The following is a 19033-nucleotide window of genomic DNA, read 5'->3' as shown; positions in this document are numbered from 1 at the left end:
TGAAATAATTGCAACCAATTCCTGCAGCAACACGCGAGGTAACATCTCTAGCTTATGTAGAATCCTCACCCCTTTTCATGGCAGACTATGCAGCCAAGCGAAAGGCGGATGAGTTTCTAGCCAAACTCATGATAGAGGAAGAGTTAAAATTGTCTCGATGCACTAAAGTCAAGTATTTTGGGGAAGGGGACAATAATACTAAGTTTTTCCATTTGATTGCAAATGGAAATCATAGAAAAAAATAAAATCTATCAACACAAATAGGATGAAGGTCCTATTGTTGGCCAGGACCTGCTTAAGGCATATATTACTAACTACTATAAGTGTCCTTTTGAGCATCCCACCTTCAATTTTGTCACATGGACAAGGAAGTGACCGAGGATATACCTCAGCTCTCTCCTTAGGAAAATGCTATTTTGACAGCACCTTTCCCAGCGAAGGAGATCTTTTACTCCATTTCTAAAATAGAAAGGACTCCAGGACAGGATATCATAAGTGTTGGGAGATAATCAAGGGTGACCTTTTACGCATGTTTGAGGATATTTTCAATGGTGATGTATTGTTGTTCTACCTTAAGTTTGGGATAATCACGTTGCTTCCTAAGAAGGAAGATGCAATTCGGATTCAACAATTTAGAATTATATGTTTGTTGAATGTCAGCTTCAAAATATTCAAAAAAGTGGGTACTAATAGGCTATCCACTATTGCTCACTTTGTGGTCCGCCCTCAAACTGCTTTCATGCCTGGACGAAATATCTTGGAGGGGATGGTTGTCGGTGTCAAAATCGGCGGATCTCGGGTAGGGGGTCTCGAACCGTGCGTCTAAGGTCGATGGTAATAGGAGACGGGGGACACGATGTTTACCTAGGTTCGGCCCTCTCGATGGAGGTAATACCCTACTTCCTGCTTGATTGATCTTGATGAATATGAGGATTACAAGAGTTGATCTACCACGAGATCGTGATGGCTAAACCCTAGATGTCTAGCCTGTATGATTGTGATTGCCTCTACGGACTAAACCCTCCGGTTTATATAGACACCGGAGGGGCCTAGGTTTGTACAGAGTCGGTTTACAGAGGAAGGAATCTTCATATCCGAACGCCAAGCTTGCCTTCCATGCAAAGGAGAGTCCCATCCGGACACGGGAGGAAGTCTTATGTCTTGTATCTTCATGGCCCATCAGTCCGGCCCACGTCACATCGCCCGGACGCCCGAGGACCCCTTAATCCAGGACTCCCTCAGTAGCCCCTGAATCAGGCTTCAATGACGATGTGTCCGGCGCGCAGATTTTCCTCGGCATTGCAAGGCGGGTTCCTCCTCCGAATATTTCAAAATAGTCCTCGAACACAGAGAACGTGTCCGGCTCTACAAAACAAGCTCCGTAAAGAGTATAATATTTAACAAGTCCCATCTGCTGACATCTTCTGTAGTGAGACGCCACGTCTCCGCCCGGTCACTATTTCGAACCGTTTTTAGCCTCCCGCTCTGTGTTTCGAGATGCGGTTTCCATTGGCACGTCTTGTCGAAGCAGAGATTGTGTCCCCTTATCACGGGATCCTCATCAATATGGGCGTGGGTAATCCAACCGTGTTGTTGGCGATCCCTTGGGAATAGGCGAGCTTTAAGGCCCGTGAGGAGGCGTTCGATATTCTTCGCCTTTATAAAAGGGTACAGACCCGTCTTTCTCCCCCCACGCCTACCTCTTCCTCAACCTTCCCAACCTCAGGCTCCAGCGCCCAGGATTCGATTTCTTCCATTGTTACCAGGCCCTCTAGTTATGTCCGGATCCATCTCCCAAGGTAGGTGGGCAGCCTCCTTGGTCACCGAGGAGGATATCGCGAAGCTTCGAAAGGCTAGGTACCTGACTGCGGAAATCCCCCACAGGCTCTCTACCAAAGGGCAAGTCATCCCCACACCAAATCTGGCGAGAGGGTTGTATTCATCTCCCACTTCCTCCGCGGGCTAGGGTTCGCTCTTCACCCCTTCGTTCGCAGCCTCATGTTCTATTATGGGCTAGATTTTCACGATCTAGCTCCGGACTCTTTTCTCCACATCTCGGCATTCATCGTCGTGTGCAAAGCATTTCTCCGCATCCCCCCACACTTTGGTCTATGGCTCAAGGCTTTCAATGTGAAGCCGAAGCTAGTTAACGTGGAACAAACGGAGTGCGGCGGTGCTATGGTGAGCAAGCTTGCCAACACTATCTGGACAAAAGGCACCTTCACGTAAACCTCCAACTCATGGCAACATGAGTGGTTCTATATCACCGAACCCCGCGGCACCAAATGGGCAGCCGCACCTGTGTTCCGATATGGCCCTCCATTGCAGCTCACATCATGGATAGATAAGGAGCTAGACTGGGGATCAGCTAATGAAGTACAGACGCTGCAAAGTCGTATCCGGAGTATCCTCGAAAGGGACGTTGGCCTTATCAACGTGATCCAAGTGATGCTAGTCCGCCGGATCCTCCCGTGCCAGCGACGGCCTCTCCGTATGTGGGAGTTCAATCTGGAAGGACCGCGGACCCTTCAGCAATTCTTCGGCACAACGCATGAAGGGATGTGGAAACTATTCTTCAAGACTCGAAAGCAGTGGCTGGACACATCAGAGGACATCGGTCTCGACTGCAACCATCCGGATACCTCGGTAAGCACCCAATTTCTGACCGCAACTCGGTTGATTATCCCATAGCGATGTACAGAGAGTTCTATCTTTGACCAGGGCTGGATAAAGAAGGCAGAACGAATTAGGTGTTCAGCTCCACTTCCCGAAGACTCGGCCGATCCTGTGTTGACGAGGATGCTGGTCCCGGCGCCGTATCAAGTGCCAGCGCAAGAGGACAAGAAGAAGAGCGAAGAGGCCGAAAGCGGCCTCCACTCTACAGGTATGCCAGACACTATGTCCAGGGAGACTGAAGCTCCCTCTTCGAAAGACGAAGGGGAAGGAGAAGGTGATATCCCTTACCCTCATGGGAGGAAAAGGAATGCATCCGAAGACTTGGAGGTGGAAGCACCCAAGAGAGGGAAGGTATCCCCACCATATGGTTCAGGTTCCGAAGCCGATGTCGTCGCAAGGCACCTCTCTAGGGACAATCCCCTTGCCGAATCGTAAGTGAACAAGGATGCTCTAGACATATCCCGTTCTTTTCGGGTTGCAGGGGTAACATTTAAACTATATGCTTGCAGTTCGGCCCACAGTCCACCCCGACAGTCCTCCTCATCAGGGGACTTATCTCCGGGGATGATGGAAAGCGAAACGCCTTCTCATGCTTCCTCACCTCTTAGGGCAGACGACTTCGAGGTGTCATCTCGGAGAATCTCCCCTGACCATCAAGCGGCGTGGGGGACGATGAAAACAACGCCCGAGGGTGGTACTTCGATCATCAAGGGTCCAGGGGGCGAAACCCCTACGGGGACCAGCAATGAAGGCCCCGAACTATCCGGCTTACAGTCGAAGACGACTCTAGGGTCGAGCCGATGTACCCCTTTGAAGGGAATGCATACTCCCGTAGCAGCCTCCAGGAATCCGAAGGTGCCGGATACTCTGATGAGCACATTACAAAGTGTATCCATTTCAGAGGAACATCGTACTTTAATGGGTACGGTAGTTGAAAGGGTTCTGTCCGCGAGAAGCGGATTGAATGAAGCCTTCATGGGCCTGTTGAGAGGCTTCGAGGTATGCAATGCAATAGCTTGACTATTTTTACATGCATAATGCGCCCATGTACAGATAGTAGCCCCTGAGGCTCTGGTCGGCTTCCACAGGGAGGCGATCAGAGGATCAAAAAGATATGCTCAGGAAGTAACCTAATTAATTCGAACACAGGCTATTACGTCCATGGCGACCGCCCAAGCTACGGAAGTTGCAGATCTAAAGCAGAAACTTGAGTTAGCGGATGAGGACATCACTCTTATTAACAGGCTGCTCGACGAGGCACAAGGTATGTGTTGGGGCAGCTTGTTTATGCATGTATACTAGTATGAGCACGAGGCTGAAAATCATATACCGTGACATGCATAACTGTAGATGGTGCTGCCGCGGTTGAGACCCTTCGGGCTGAACTTGCCCGGGCCAAGGAGCAGGCCAGAGTGAGCAACGCAGCTGCCAAGAAGGCAGCTGCAAATTTAAAGGCCGAACAGGCCGCTCAGCGCCAGTGCCAGGAGAGAATATCTACCATGGAGCGGGAGCTGAAGGATGCCGCTAGCAGGTGCAAATCTCTCGAGGAGAATAACAAAGCCAAGGCAGCCAAACTCGACAAGGCCTTACTAGAGGCGAAAGAAACGCGATCCGAATCTAGAGCGGCTCAGGAGGAGATCAGACAGGCTGGGGAGATAGCGGCTGGTAAGCCCTTTCTTTTACAGACTAAGTTCGGCGACCCAAAGTATGCTCAGCTTAACCAAATGTGGAGTTCTCCAGACGCGTTCTTGGATCTGCCGAGGAGTGTTTCCGACGCGGCGCAGTTCTTCCAAGCATAGGAAGGACGTGCTGCGGAGAGGCTTTTCTGGTCGCAATTCAACTGGCAAAGCGTCCGGCGCTGCTGAACGAACAGATGGCCCAATGGGCCGAGCTACACAAGATGTCCGGAGCTGCCATGAAGGACGTCGTGGTTCAGCTATGGCCAGCCGAACCTGTTCCGAGCGACTATTTTGGTTTGGTGCAGCGGCTTGTCGATGCAGTGCCGCGTATTGACGCCGTCAAGCGGTCGGTGTGCATAGAAGGTGCCCGGATGGCCTTCGCCCATGTCAAGATGTACTGGGCAAAGATGAAGGCCATCGATGTTGCAACCAAGGGTCCGCCTGGAGGCAAGGACCATCGCACGCCAGAGCATTATTTGGAGGACGTCCTAGAGGGCGCCTGCTTGATAGAGGGCCAGTGCTCGAAGGATATTATATTTGAATAAATGTACTGAAATTGTGAAAACAATATTATGATACGTTAAAGCTGTGTTATATACCTTTGCCATTATTTCCTCCTGTGCGGTCGTTTCTTATAACCTGAAAGTTTGCCAGTCGTCGGCTTCGGCCCCTCGCATATAATACGGGGGTGTTCGGAATAGCACCTGATCACTCTTAACCCAACGTCTTGGTCCGGAACGGAGGTGTCAGTGTGGCGAACTAGGCAATCGGACTATAGGGCCTTAACACCTTCACTTAGTCATAGGAGTTTTACGGTGGGTCTATGATGTAGCCCCTGGTATGTACGCAGTTATCCGAATACAGCTGCGTTACATAGGTGACTAGATAAAATGGTCCTTCGTGTAATATGGAAGAAATCACAAAAGATTCTGATAAGTCACCGAGTGGTTGACCAGCTCTCGCCGCATCATGACAGTCAGTTTTCGGCTTTCTCTACTGAGGTGTTTGACCAGGTGAACCGGAAACACAATCGCAGTAGTTCTCCCTTTACTACCCTAGCCGATAAGACGGAATGTAGGGTAGCAAGCACAGGAGCCGGGCAACCCAACTATTGACCAAAGACATGATTCAGAGCTGATGCATATAATGCCAAACTCGTGACGCCGAAGTATGCTATAGAGCTGCTCGGACTTTTTCGGCAACCCATGTGTTGCCGTATCAAGCCCCTGGCGATTTGTGCCGAGGTGTTTGCGTGAAACAAGCGAAGAAGTAAGGTACGTTTTGTAACACCCCGGATGTAACTTTCCATATTTGTAACTCCAACTCTTGCCTTTTTCGGCTATGTGCTATGATATTCCCTTCGTGGTCGGGTTTTGTTTTTCGTTTTTGCATTTTGTTCATGTCATGCATCTCATATCATGTCATCATGTGCATCTCATTTGCATACGTGTCCATCTCATGCATCCGAGCATTTTCCACGTTGTCCGTTTTGCAATCCGACACTCCCACATGCACCGGCGCACCCCTCTTGTTTCTTTTCATGAGCGGGTGTTGAACGTTCTCGGAATGGACCGAGTCTTGCCAAGTGGCCTTGGTACACCACCGGTAGACCACTTGTCAACTTTCGTTCCATTTGGAGGTCGTTTGGTACTCCAACGGTTAACCGGGTAACCGCAAAGTCCTTTTGTGTGTTGCAGCAAAACCCCCCTTCAAACAGCCAAAAACCCACCTAAGTCACCTCCATGCTCTCGGTCGTTCGATCACGATCGTGTGGGCGAAAACCGTGCTCCATTTGGACTCTCCTAGCTCCCTCTACCTATAAATATGTGTTCCCCCTCCGAAATTCGGGTCACGAAACCCTAGCCCCGCTCCTCCGCGCCGCCGGATGTGTCCGCCCGGGGCCGGACGCAACTGCGCCACCGCCCCCGCCCACTCACGGCATGCCACATGGTGCCCGTACGCCGCGCCGTCGCCGAGCCCGCGAGGCCCACCGCAGGCCCCCGCGGCCCGGTCTTCCTCCGCCCGTCGCCCGCGCGGGATCGCCGCCTCCTCCCGCCGTGGACGCCGCCCGTCCCCGCCGCCATCGCCGTTCCCCGCCGCCGCCCGCGCCCGCCGGCGCCGGCGCCGGGCCCCGCGCCGCCGCCCGTCTCCGCCGCGCCCCTCTCCTCCGAGCTCCTCCGCCCCCTCCCGAGCTCCTCCACTCCCTCCGGCCGTCCTCTCCTTCTCCAGCTCCGGCCAGCTTTTCTCCGGCGAGCAACTGAGCCGGCCGATCCAGATCTGCCCGCAAGGTTGATTTTCCTCCTCCCCCGATTTCTGCCAAGTCCCGATATTTTTGCATATTATTGCTCTGTTCATCGCATCATAACTCTATGCATACTGCTCCTTTTCGCGCGTGTAATATATCGTAATGTTCGTCTCGAGTTGCTCTTCATTTTGTTTCATTGTGCCATGTTCATTTGAGTCCATCTTGATGCCCAAATCTCTGGTGCAAGAGTGCTATATGCTGTTAACTGCTGTTACTTATCAGAACTTGAGGATTTGTTATTTTTGTTGCATTTGATGTGTGCATCTTATGGGCATGAGCTCTACATGTGTTTTGATGTATGCCATGCCATATTTACAGAGGTGTATGGCATGTAATTTTGTGATCTATGTGGTGACTAGCACAAGCATGCAAACTAGGCTTCGTGATGTTTCTGTTTTCAGAGACTTAGTAATTTCTAAGTCTGTGACTGCTGTTATTTTGTTGCTATGTATCCTTGTGGCTACAGAGAGATCCATGCTCTTTTTGGTGATGTTAAGTAAGGATGTTTTGTATATATAGTTGTGCCCTATCCATCCATGCCACTGTTTACAATTATGGAGTGCCATAGCATGTCTTAATCTTGCTCTACTTTTGCTATAAAATATTTCTGGCAGATTGTTTACGTGTTATTCAATTTTTCCAAGGTTGTTGTAGTCGTTTCATACGTGCTATGTATTTGATCTTGCCATGGATAGCTTAATAAACATGCCATATTTCTGTAGGTATGCTTTTTTTTGTCATGCATTTCTCTGTGGTGAGTGAATCAAGCTCACCAAGTTGCCTTCATGATACTGTTTCTGTCATGCTCTGTTTTCTGCTAAGTCTGAAACCTGTTAACGAAACTTGCTATGTTTACATGGTTGCCATCATATCTTCTGGTCCTTTTTGGCTCATAGTCAGTAAGGGACTTTTGTTCTATGCATTTAGTGGATTCATTCCATGCCTTGTTTTGCTATGTTAGGTTACTGTAGCATGTGTTTTCCTTGCTCTGAACATTGCTACCTGATGCTGTTTCAGCCATGTCCAGTAATTTCAGTCTGTGAACCTGATATCTTTTGCACTATTGTCATGCTTGTTTGAACCTGTTATGTTGTGATCTAGCCGTAGCTCAGTGTTCATATTTTGTCAAGCATCTCCTGTAGATTACTGCCATATGCTTGATTGCTATGTTGGAGTGCTGTAACATAGTTACTTGATGCATTTTAAGTGCAATCTTGCTGTTAATCGCAGATTCGTGTCATTCTTGTTTTGCTTGCCATTTGCAAACCGTGCATCCATTTTCGGTGATCTTTATATCGATTTCGACCGAAATCATCTCATCTTTCCAGTGGCATGCTTGGTTTGCCAAGTTACTGCCTTGTTCATCATTTTTCTTCCGGAGCACGCATATGCATCGCATACCACATCTCGCATATCATACATGTTTGTCATCATGTTGCTTGTGCATTTCCCGTGATTGACTATGGTTCCGATGCTTGTGTTCTTGCTGTGGGTAGATCCGGGTGACAAGTTCGTGAACGAGGAACCTGTTGAGTACGCTTACGAGGATCGAGCTTTCGACAACTCCGAGAACCTTGCAGGCAAGATGACCATACCCTCGAAATCACTTCTATCTTTGCTTGCTAGTTGTTCGCTCTATTGCCATGCCGCGCTACCTACCACTTGCTATATCATGCCTCCCATGTTTTGCCATGTCAAGCCTCTAACCATCCTTTCCTAGCAAACCGTTGTTTGGCTAAGTTACCGCTTTTGCTCAGATCTTCTTATAGCGTTGTTAGTTGCAGGTGAAGTTGAAGTTGGATTCATGTTGGAACATGGATATTTTGGAATATCACAATATCTCTTATTTAATTAATGCATCTATATATTTGGTAAAGGGTGGAAGGCTCGGCCTTATGCCTGGTGTTTTGTTCCACACTTGCCGCCCTAGTTTCCGTCATACCGGGATTATGTTCCTTGAGTTTGCGTTCCTTACGCGGTTGGGTGATTTATGGGACCCCCTTGACAGTTCGCCTTGAATAAAACTCCTCCAGCAAGGCCCAACCTTGGTTTTACCATTTGCCACCTAAGCCTTTTTTCCCTTGGGTTTTCGCGAGCCCGAGGGTCATCTTTATTTAAACCCCCGGGCCAGTGTTCCTCTGAGTGCTGGTCCAAACTAGAGCCACTTGCAGCGCCACCTTGGGGAAACTCGAGGGCTGGTTTTAGTTGTACGTAGTGTTCATCCGGTGTGCCCTGAGAACGAGATATGTGCAGCTCTTATCGGGATTTGTCGGCACATTCGGGCGGCTTTGCTGGACTTGTTTTACCATTGTCGAAATGTCTTGTAAACCGGGATTCCGAGACTGATCGGGTCTTTTCGGGAGAAGGTTTATCCTTCGTTGACCGTGAGAGCTTATAATGGGCTAAGTTGGGACACCCCTGCAGGGTATTATCTTTCGAAAGCCGTGCCCGCGGTTATGAGGCAGATGAGAATTTGTTAATGTCCGGTTGTAGAGAACTTGTCATTTGACTTAATTAAAATACATCAACCGTGTGTGTGGCCGTGATGGTCTCTTCTCGGCGGGATCCGGGAAGTGAACACGGTTTGAGTTATTCATGAACGTAAGTAGTTTCAGGATAACTTCTTGATCATTTCTAGTTTCACGACCGTTGTGTTGCCTCTCTTCTCGCTCTCATTTGCGTATGTTAGCCACCATATATGCTTAGTGCCTGCTGCAGCTCCACCTCATTACACCATCCTGTCCTATAAGCTTAAATAGTCTTGATCTCGCGGGTGTGAGATTGGTGAGTCCTCGTGACTCACAGATTCTACCAAAACAGTTGCAGGTGCCGACGATGCCAGTGCAGATGACGCAACCGAGCTCAAGTGGGAGTTCTACGAGGAAAGTGGTCGTTACTATGTTTCTTTTCCTGATGATCAGTAGTGGAGCCCAGTTGGGACGATCGGGGATCTAGCATTTGGGGTTATCTTATTTTCATTTGGATTTGACCGTAGTCGGTCTATGTGTGGATTTTGGATGATGTATGAATTATATTATGTATTTTGTGAAGTGGCGATTGTAAGCCAACTCTCGTTATCCCATTCTTGTTCATTACATGGGATTGTGTAAAGATGACCCTTCTTGCGACAAAACCACAATGCGGTTATGCCTCTAAGTCGCGCCTCGACACGTGGGAGATATAGCCGCATCGTGGGCGTTACAAGTTGGTATCAGAGCCATCCCCGACTTAGGAGCCCCCTGCTTGATCGAATCGCTGGCGTTGTTGAGTCTAGAACAAAAATGTTTGAGTCTTTGGATTATATATATCGGAGAGTAGGATTATTTTTACTCCTCAGTCCCTTCGTCGCTCTGGTGAGGCCTCCTGACGTAGAAGTTTTGACTCTTCTCTCCTCAAATTTCACTAAAAAAATTTTTAGGGTCACGCGGGTATCTTAGAATCGTTCCGATGGTTTTGTGACGAGAACATTGTTCTTGGTGCCTCCTAGCATTTAGGGGTTGTGGCAGTGTCCCGGGGAGTTGAGCTCCGAGGTGTTGTCGTCACAATTTTATCGTTGCTGTTCTGGAATACCTGAGTTTCGTCGACATCGAAAATCTCTTTTATGAAGTTGTTGGTGAGATCACCTCGACGCCACCCAGTACTGGGGCGGGAGTTCGGGAGTATTGCCATAACTCGTATAACGGATGCTTTTCCAAGGTTGAGGTACACGATTTCCGAAGGTTTCTTGGTTATGTGTTGACGGATGGATACAACTGGATCTAGGGATTGCTAGTTTGGGTGATATATTTTGTGTCCCCTGTATCCCCAACACTAGATTGCATAACCAGAAAGTTCCGGGAGTTTATAGGTGGGATTCAAGTAGCTCTTAGGATATCTTTCCGACAGATGCATGATATGAGATTGGGGTTCGACGTCTAGTGGTCCGCCTTTCCACGGTTGGTTTTACAGTGGTCTCGTAGTGTCTTAAAGAGTCCTTGGCTATGCCGACTCGGGGACGCTTCGTATGTCATGTGCACTGCCTTGTACATGATGGTGATGTACGACCGAGCCCGTGTGGGCCCCACCACGAAAACTTCGGACGAAATCTCTATCACATGTTTGTTCCGGCTTATTCTGCGAGCCAATCCTTTGTTTTGTTTAAGTTGTGGTATTCGAGTTGCTTCATTGTCAGGTGTTGATTCCCTACCTTTCCTAAGCAGTGTTCTCATACTTCTATGTGAATACCAATCCTTCTTGATCATCGAGATTGTCATCCCAATTCTTTCCAACCGGCGTGCTTCTCTTCAAGTGCATCCAGTCATCCCAACATTCGCAAGATCAATTCTAAGTTTTCTCAACGGTATCCATTCCATCTGCCCAAGTTGCCTTTGTTTTCCCGCCCTCCCACCCTTTTTTCTTCAAGGACTGAGATTTCTTAATCAAGTATCCATCTTATAGATGGGAAGTCTCTCCATTCTTTTCCGTCAATGTTCTTATCCGGTGATTTCCCATGAAGATACTAACGGAGCTTCAAGTTTATTATTCTTTGTTCTCTTATCTTCCTCGGTGGTTTCAATGCAAGCTTTCGGTGTTGATCGTATCCTTTCATCGTTTCAAATGTTTCCTCATGCCGGTGCACCTCTTAATCTTCCACCTCTTACTATTCATGTTTATCTGGAGTGCTGAAGGTATCCCAGAGGATTCATGTTTCTATTCTTAATCCTTTCTAGCTATTTCGAGGTCTTACCTTATTCAAGCCATTTAATTGAACCGATGCAATCTCTCTTTTAAATCGTTCAACGGTGTATCTGTTGAGTGGGCCCTAACCCACAGGTCTTTTCCCAGGATCTTACCCGACTCTTCTAATTTTCCCGGAGCTATTCCCAAATTCATTTCAAAGTTTGACGTAAGAATGAGTTATCATCAGTCAGATGTCTTTTTCCAAGATCTTCCAAATTCTTTTCATTGTTGGTTCAACCTTTCTTATTTTCATCCCGGAGTATCTCAACAATTCATGGTGGTGTTTCTCGTCTTCATTCTCAACATTTGAAGACCGAAGAAGAGTTCCTCTTCAATCTAATCCGTTCTCTCAAAGATGCGTGGTTCTAACTTGTTTTTGCCGTCCTCTCATAATTGTTTTGAGTGTGAGAATTCTTTTCACCCATCCGGAGCAATTCAGGAGTCTTTTCAGTTTGATTCTCTGGAACTCATCATCTCAGAATTATTCATTCTCAGCTTTCAGCTCTCGTTCTCGAATTGTTCCGGTGCATCGTTCAAGTATTCCCTAGTCAGCTCGTGATCTCTTCATTCTCTTGTATCTAAATTTTCCCAAGTATCATCGTTCGTTTTCAATCCTACCGGTGGTTCCATCAAGACCTTCCCAAGTTTGCGCCATATCTATCTTAATCCTTTCTACGAGAATAAGTAGTATGACAAATCCATTGCTTGTCATCAATTCCTTATTCCGGAGGTTCATCAAAATTCTTGATTTCATTTGTTCATCTTTCTTTCCGGAGTTTCAAGTTTTCTCGGTTATGTCATTTCAAAGCTTCATCTTATCACTTCAAGGCTTCACCTGGTGTTTTCAACTTATGTTTCTTTCTATCATCCTTTTATTACCGGAGTTCTTCATGGAGTTTTTTCCATGGTGGTTCATCAAGGATTTAATTCATTCTCAAAGTGTTCTCAAGATTCTTGTTGGAAGAGCTCAAATATTTTTTCTTCCTGCATTCCAAGGTGCAATTATTTCTCTCTTATCTTTTGAGGTGGTGTTATGTCATTCTTGATAATTTTCTTCATGTTTCATGATTCATAAGTTATCAAGAATGAGATAATTAAACCCATCGTTTCTTCATTGGAGTTATCTTGGGTTATATTTCACCTAAAGCCTTCCCTAAGGAATGTTGCTATTGTGGTGCTCATCAATGATCCAAGTTTTCTCCTATCCTCTCGGCGAGAGAAGTTTTCATCTCTTTGTTGATCTCAAGCAAGCAATTGTTTTTGTTAGTGGCACAATTTCACCTCAAGTTTTGAGATATCTCCATAAGCCCACGAAGATCATATCCTTTCTTTGTTGATTTTTCAACAACTCCGTTCTTTTCATTGCATTCTTTCATTTCTACCGGAGGCATTGTGATATCGCTCTCTTCGACCCATCTTCTCGTTTTGTCAAGATCATCTTCTTTCCTTGCTTATCCATTTAACCGGAGTGTGGTGTCATCTCTTCAATTTCTTTTCATCTTATCAAGTTTCCTTCTCTTTTTCAACCGGAGTGCTGTCGAAATTATGTCATTCTTGTTCCTTGGCTATCTCGTTATATCGGTGTGGTTTCATATTCTTTTGGTTCGTTAAGCCCTTGTTTCATGTCTTTCAACCCACAAGGTTCTCATAATGTTCCTTGTTCTCCTTTTCTAACGGAGTGTGTCGTGGAATTGTCACGGCAGATGTCCTCGAGCTAGGACTTAGTCGTGGAGCCATCGCAGCTAGGAAGCTTGAAGGGGTTAAGTGGGACAAGGAACACGAGGGTTTATACTGGTTCGGCCCCTTATGGTGAAGGTAAAAGCCTACGTCCAGTTTGAGGTGGTATTGATTAGGGTTTCGATGACCAGGGAGCTTAACTGCTATGCCTGGTTCTCGATGAGATCTTTCTTGTCCCTAAACCGCTGCCGGGTCGTCCCTTTATATAGGGAGGCTGACGCCCAGCAGCTCTCAGAGTCCTGGCTAGCTCAAAAGAGTGTCTGGCTCGGACTCTCAACTATTCTTGCCTTACACTACAAGTTCTACCATAATAATGATTGTAACTACGGGCCTTAAGCCATATCCGGGTCTTAAGCCCATCTTTGGCCCACCGTCTTCAAGCTTAGCGCCGGGCTTCTGGCAATGACCATATGAGTAACCCGGCCCCTCCTGGCGGGTGACTCTAAGGTCTATATCCTCAACATTAGGCCCCAGATTGATTTGAGCCGGCTCATGTCAATCTTCAATCTTTTCGACAGAAAATCTTCGGCTTACAATTATGTGAAGGCCATAACCCGGCGTGACGTCATCCTCTGGACTCCGGGTAATCCGCTGTGACGTCGTCTTCCATTAAGCCCGTTTTTTACTCCACCAGATCCGCAACGGATCTTATCTTTACTGCCATCCCGAAAATCGAGGCGTTTCGTGGGGAGATAACCACGCCGCGGTCTCCTCGTTTCTCGCGCTCACTTATGAGCTCGCCCTTATAAATAGCCCGGCCCGACGGGCCTTCAGCCACTCTTCTCCTTTGTCTTCTTCCTCTCACTGCCCCCGTGCTGCTCGAGCTCCGCCGCCGCCGCCGCGCCCCCGGTCTTCGTCAACCTTGGCCGCTGCATCACCCTGACTCGGTCCTGACAAACGGCGGCGACCTCCGCATCTCTTCAGCACCGGTAAGTCCTCGCTACCCCGTAGAACAGATCTACAGTAGGGTTCGTCCGTGTTCGTCCGTGTTCTTCGCCGTCGCCCACAAGTTCTTCGGTAGTTTTCATTTTTACTGCCCTTCTTGATCTTAGACCTGTATAGACCTGCCGCGGTAGCTGTTTGGCACTCATTTCAGACGCAAGTAGATCTCTTTTGACTGCCTAAAGACCTCGTTCGAGCTCAAGAACTCCCTCGCGTCTGTTTCTAGGTCTAGAAACTTTTCTTTTGCCCGACCATTTTGATCCAAAATATTTACCGCAATGTGTGAAACCTGTTTTCACCATACTTAGTAAAAAACTGCCCTCATTGAGTCATGGCGGTTTACATTTCCGGCTTAAAGAAAACACGCGCCGTAGAACCTTCCGACTTAAAGGAGACCATGCGCCATAGAATTTTCCGGCTCATCTGTGATAAGACCGTAGACAATCGAATTACTCTCAATACCTCGGGAGGCTTAAATAACCCGGTGCACTTAGATATACGTCATTAGTCCCCTCCGTAAGCCGCCACTTTAACATTGAACTATAACTTTCCTTCGGCTTATACTTAAACCGGACGTTTCCTTTTATCATAGGCTGCCGACTTTCACCATGCCTCCCAAAGCTCCTAAAGCCTCCATCACTTGCAATTGGATGAGGTCCAATGTCACCAACAAGACGTTAGCAGATTTTGTCAAGTCAGGCTACCTGCCCAAGAAGGACGTCATGTCCTACCGTGCCCCCGACCCATCAGAGGAGAGACCACAACCAAAGGACAGGGAGGTGGTCATTTTTGCAGATCACATGAGCCGGGCTTCGCACCGCCCGACTCAAAGTTCTTCAGAGACGTGCTGAATTTCTTCGACCTGCGGCCTCAAGACATAGGACCCAACTCAGTGTCCAATATCTGCAACTTCCAAGTGTTCTGCGAGGTCTATCTTGGAGAGGAGCCCAGCCTGCTGCTCTTCAGAGAGCTCTTCTACCTGAACCGTCAGAATGAGTGCACCAATGGGCCAAGTTTGGAGCTAGGTGGCATCTCCATTCAGCGGCGGAGGGAATGCCTTTTCCCTTACGCAGAGCCGCCAAGCCACCCCAAAGACTGGAATCTGACGTGGTTTTACTGCCAAGACACATCACCGACTGATGAGAGTCCGTTGCCCGGCTTTCGCCCCTCGCGTCTGGAGCCGACTCACCCGCTGTCTGACAAGTTAACCCAGGCGGAACGCCAACCTCTGCTCCCCACCATCAACAAGATCAAAGCTCTCCTGGGCAATGGTCTCAACGGAATCGATCTGGTCCGGGTCTGGATCTCCTGGCGGGTGATCCCATTGAGTCGCCGCCCAATGTGCGAGTACACAGGCCGAAAGGATGACTCCCAGAGACACAGCCGCAACGATCTTCCTGAAGATGTTGTAGAGGATATGACCAAGGCTCTCTTAAACGAGAGCCTGGCAGACCGCGGGAGGACCGGGTTAGCCCCCTTCTGCAAGACCAACCCAGCCCCAGTGGTAAGCCGCTGATCTGAACATCTTATCTTCTTCTATATATAACTTTCATCTGAATCGTTTTAAGAAGTCATCATTGTATTTTTCAGGCTGATGACAAGTTCTGGCGGGTCAAATATGACCATGAGGCGGCCAAGAAGGCCAGAAAGGCGAAGAAAGCCGCCAAGAAAGCCGCCCCTCGCAAGAAAGGAAGTAGGCCTACTGCTTCAGAGCTGATGCAACTAAGCGACAGCTCCGAGTCAGAGGTAACCCCTGAGCCCGTAAGTCCTTGTTGTATTTGTTGTTTATTGCTGTCCGCCTTATCAATACTTGTTCATTGACAGGATGACACCGACGCAAGTAACCCGGTGGTTGAAGAGGTAATGTCACTTTCCTCCGACTCGGAGCCCTTGCCAAGGCTGAAAGTCCGAAGGGTAACCCGGAAAGTAAGCTTTTCACATCCTTTAGATTATCAAGACCCTCAATTTATTTTGAAGCGACAGGTTCATGAAAGCCGGCGGCACACCCGGACCAACAAAGACACTGACCTTTCCGCCGGGTTACCTGACGCATCGAGGAAACGCCGGACCGAGGTGATCTCAAAGTTGTACCCTTTTCATCCTTTGGCAGGTGTTATACGTCAACCACTCAACTCTTCTGACTCAAATTATCAGGAAACTTCTCCCTCTTTTGGCGACTCTATGCAGTCGAATCTTTCGGCTTTCAAGACCGTGCCCGGGTAATGATGACCATCTCATGTTATACTTGTCTTTACTTACACTTTTGTGCTTAATCTTTTTTGTCTTTTCAGTGCCCAAGCAAAACTCAGCAAAAGGGCGAAGAAGCACAAGCCGGTCGATGAGCCAGACTTGCCTGAGCCAGAGGCAGCCGCTCAAGAGCCGCCAGCTGCCTCTGCTCCTGAGGCCGCTGCTCCAACCAACAAGCCCGTAACAGAAGCTTCTGTTAACCCGGAGGCCTCCAGCTCGGCTCAACCAGCAGATGACCCGGACGTGGTAATCACCCGGACGGAGTTTGTTGAGCCGGGGAGACCTACTGCGCTGGCCAAGTGCTCCGCCAAAGGGGAGCTGCTAGAGTCCCACCGGGTTAACCTGGACCTCACCGACTATGCCAATTTGAACATTGGAGAGATCGTCTCCGGCTTCGTCAGCCAAGTGCACAAGAGCCGGGACGCAGAGATTGCCATGGTGAACCAGATCCAGCAGAAATCTGAGGTATTATTCTTCTGTCCTCTTACTTACTGCATAGTTACCTTTACCATGCTAGCCCCCAAGTCGACGACTTATGATTGAGTATGTTGTAGACTTAGGTTCCGGCTTATTTTCATGAGCCGGTAGTTTGTAGATAGGAACGTTCGATATGCATTAGCCCCCAAGTGCCAAGTGTCTTTGCTTGGAAAACGCTTGGGACTTTAAATTTGCATAGTAACTGTTCATGCCATAACCCGGAAATTTATGCAGGCTGCTGGCAAGAAGTTTGAGGCTGACATCTCTGATCTCAAGAAATGGAGACCCGGAAGGCAAATGCCAAATTTGTGTCCAATATTGCCGCGCAAGAAAAGCTGAAGACGGAGTTTGACGCTGAACGGAAGGCTTGGGCCGAAGAAAAGGCCGCGCTGGTGAACCGGGCTGAACAGGCGGAGAAGGCTCTCTCCGAGAAGACCGCCGAACTCTCCGGCTTAAAGCGCCGAGTGTCCCAGATGGTTGCCGCAATCTTCGGTAACTCATCTCACCGGCTTTCAACAAGTTTAGAATCTTTATATCTCATAACTCATCCTTGTCGGCGGCTTATCTGATTCTGTTAAACAGGTCCCAGAAGTGCCAACCTCAACCAGAGTGTGGTAACCAAGCTGAAGGCCGTGTACACCCTGGTGGAGCAACTCTATACCGGGTCACAGCGTGCCTTGGCTGTGGTGGCCCTATCCAACGAGGTGCCGACTCACCTGGCGGAAGTTCTTCGCCGGCTCGCCGTTCTGCCTCAACGTATCCAAGAGCTGCGTCGGGCCTCTGCAAGAGCCGGAGCGATCGCCGCGCTGAGCCAGGCCAAGGCGTTCCTTCCAGAGTTAGACCCGGCGGACATCGCCCTCGGCTATCCAAGTTTGAAGGAAGATGGCTCAGCCTTCGATCAAAGGGAATTTGCCGCCTGCGTGAAGATCGTGCGCCCGGTGGCCACCCTCATTGGAAACGACACAGATCTGACCAAGTACCAGCCGGGTTACAATGCGGAAAATCAGAGGATCCCGACCCCGCTCTATGAAGCCCTCAGCTTAATCCCGCCGGCTCGTCAGCACACCTTCGCCCCGGAGATTGACCCGGCGGGGTTAATTGACGAGGAGGCTCAATTCGAAGCTCTAAGCGGCATCGACTGGAATTCATCAACTTTCCAGGCCTTGGGAACAGCCGGAGGAGAAGAGAGGGACGAGCCGGAGACTTCAACCCAGCAAGCGTCTTAACTTCTGCAGGCGGCTTATAAAACAATGCTCCACCCTTTTGGACTCGATGAGTCTTGTAATAGAGTAGGACCAACACTTTATCTCTGCCGTGCCATCGTGCACGCCTTGAATGCTGAAGTCTATTGAAGTTGTCTCCTTTATATTTCTCCGGGTCATGATTGATCATTCATATTCCTTAAGCTCAAAATAGTTGCCTTTAACTATCCTGCATAAAAGGACAAATCACAAGTCTCTAGGCGGCTTACCACACTGAGAATCATATGTTTTAGATATATAACCCAGAATATGAATCAAAAAAGACTGGTCCTCAATTATATCCGTAATACAGCCGTATAACATACTTAGCGGCCTGCAAGCATACTTCCGGTTTAGATAACCCGGGTAATAAGGTTGGCACCTCAATTCCGGTTTACCTGTCTTAATAACTAACACTGCGAATCAATGTTAAACCGGCAAAGTGAGACCCGGCTGTACACACTTTGAAATAATCAGAAGAAACTTGCGATAAAGCAGAAGAACTTAGGGGCTTCCGGTTCGAATACGACCAGAGACCCGGCCCAAAGGGGTTATGCTAGGATTCGAATACGATCATATAGCCCCCAGTGGGTGTGGCGATGCCAATCAAGAGGGTACCGACAGCTATGTTCTCTTTGGTTCGAATACGACCCATGTTTGAACAGGAAGCCCCCAAATGACTTAAAATTGTTTAACGACGCTGATTCGAATACGATCCACGTCGGTTCCCAAAGGGGTTAAACTATGATTCAAATATGATCAAAGAAAACTTCCCAATGAGCTCGGCACTTTGCCAATCAAATGGGTATCGACAGCTATGTTCTCTTTGGTTCGAATACGACCCATGTTTGAACAGGAAGCCCCCAAGTGACCTTATTACCTATGGCTAGATTCGAATATGATCATAAGCCGGATCCTCCTTCAAGTTATCATGTTAATCTTGCAATGAAAACAACACATGCACATTTGGAGGAGAAAAAAGGACAGAGGTCCTGCTTTATTGCTTATCA

Source organism: Aegilops tauschii, chromosome 2, assembly GCF_002575655.3.
Source record: "Aegilops tauschii subsp. strangulata cultivar AL8/78 chromosome 2, Aet v6.0, whole genome shotgun sequence".
Lineage (NCBI taxonomy): Eukaryota > Viridiplantae > Streptophyta > Magnoliopsida > Poales > Poaceae > Aegilops > Aegilops tauschii.
The sequence above is the reverse complement of the archived record's forward strand: the minus strand, read 5'-3'. Positions refer to the sequence as shown.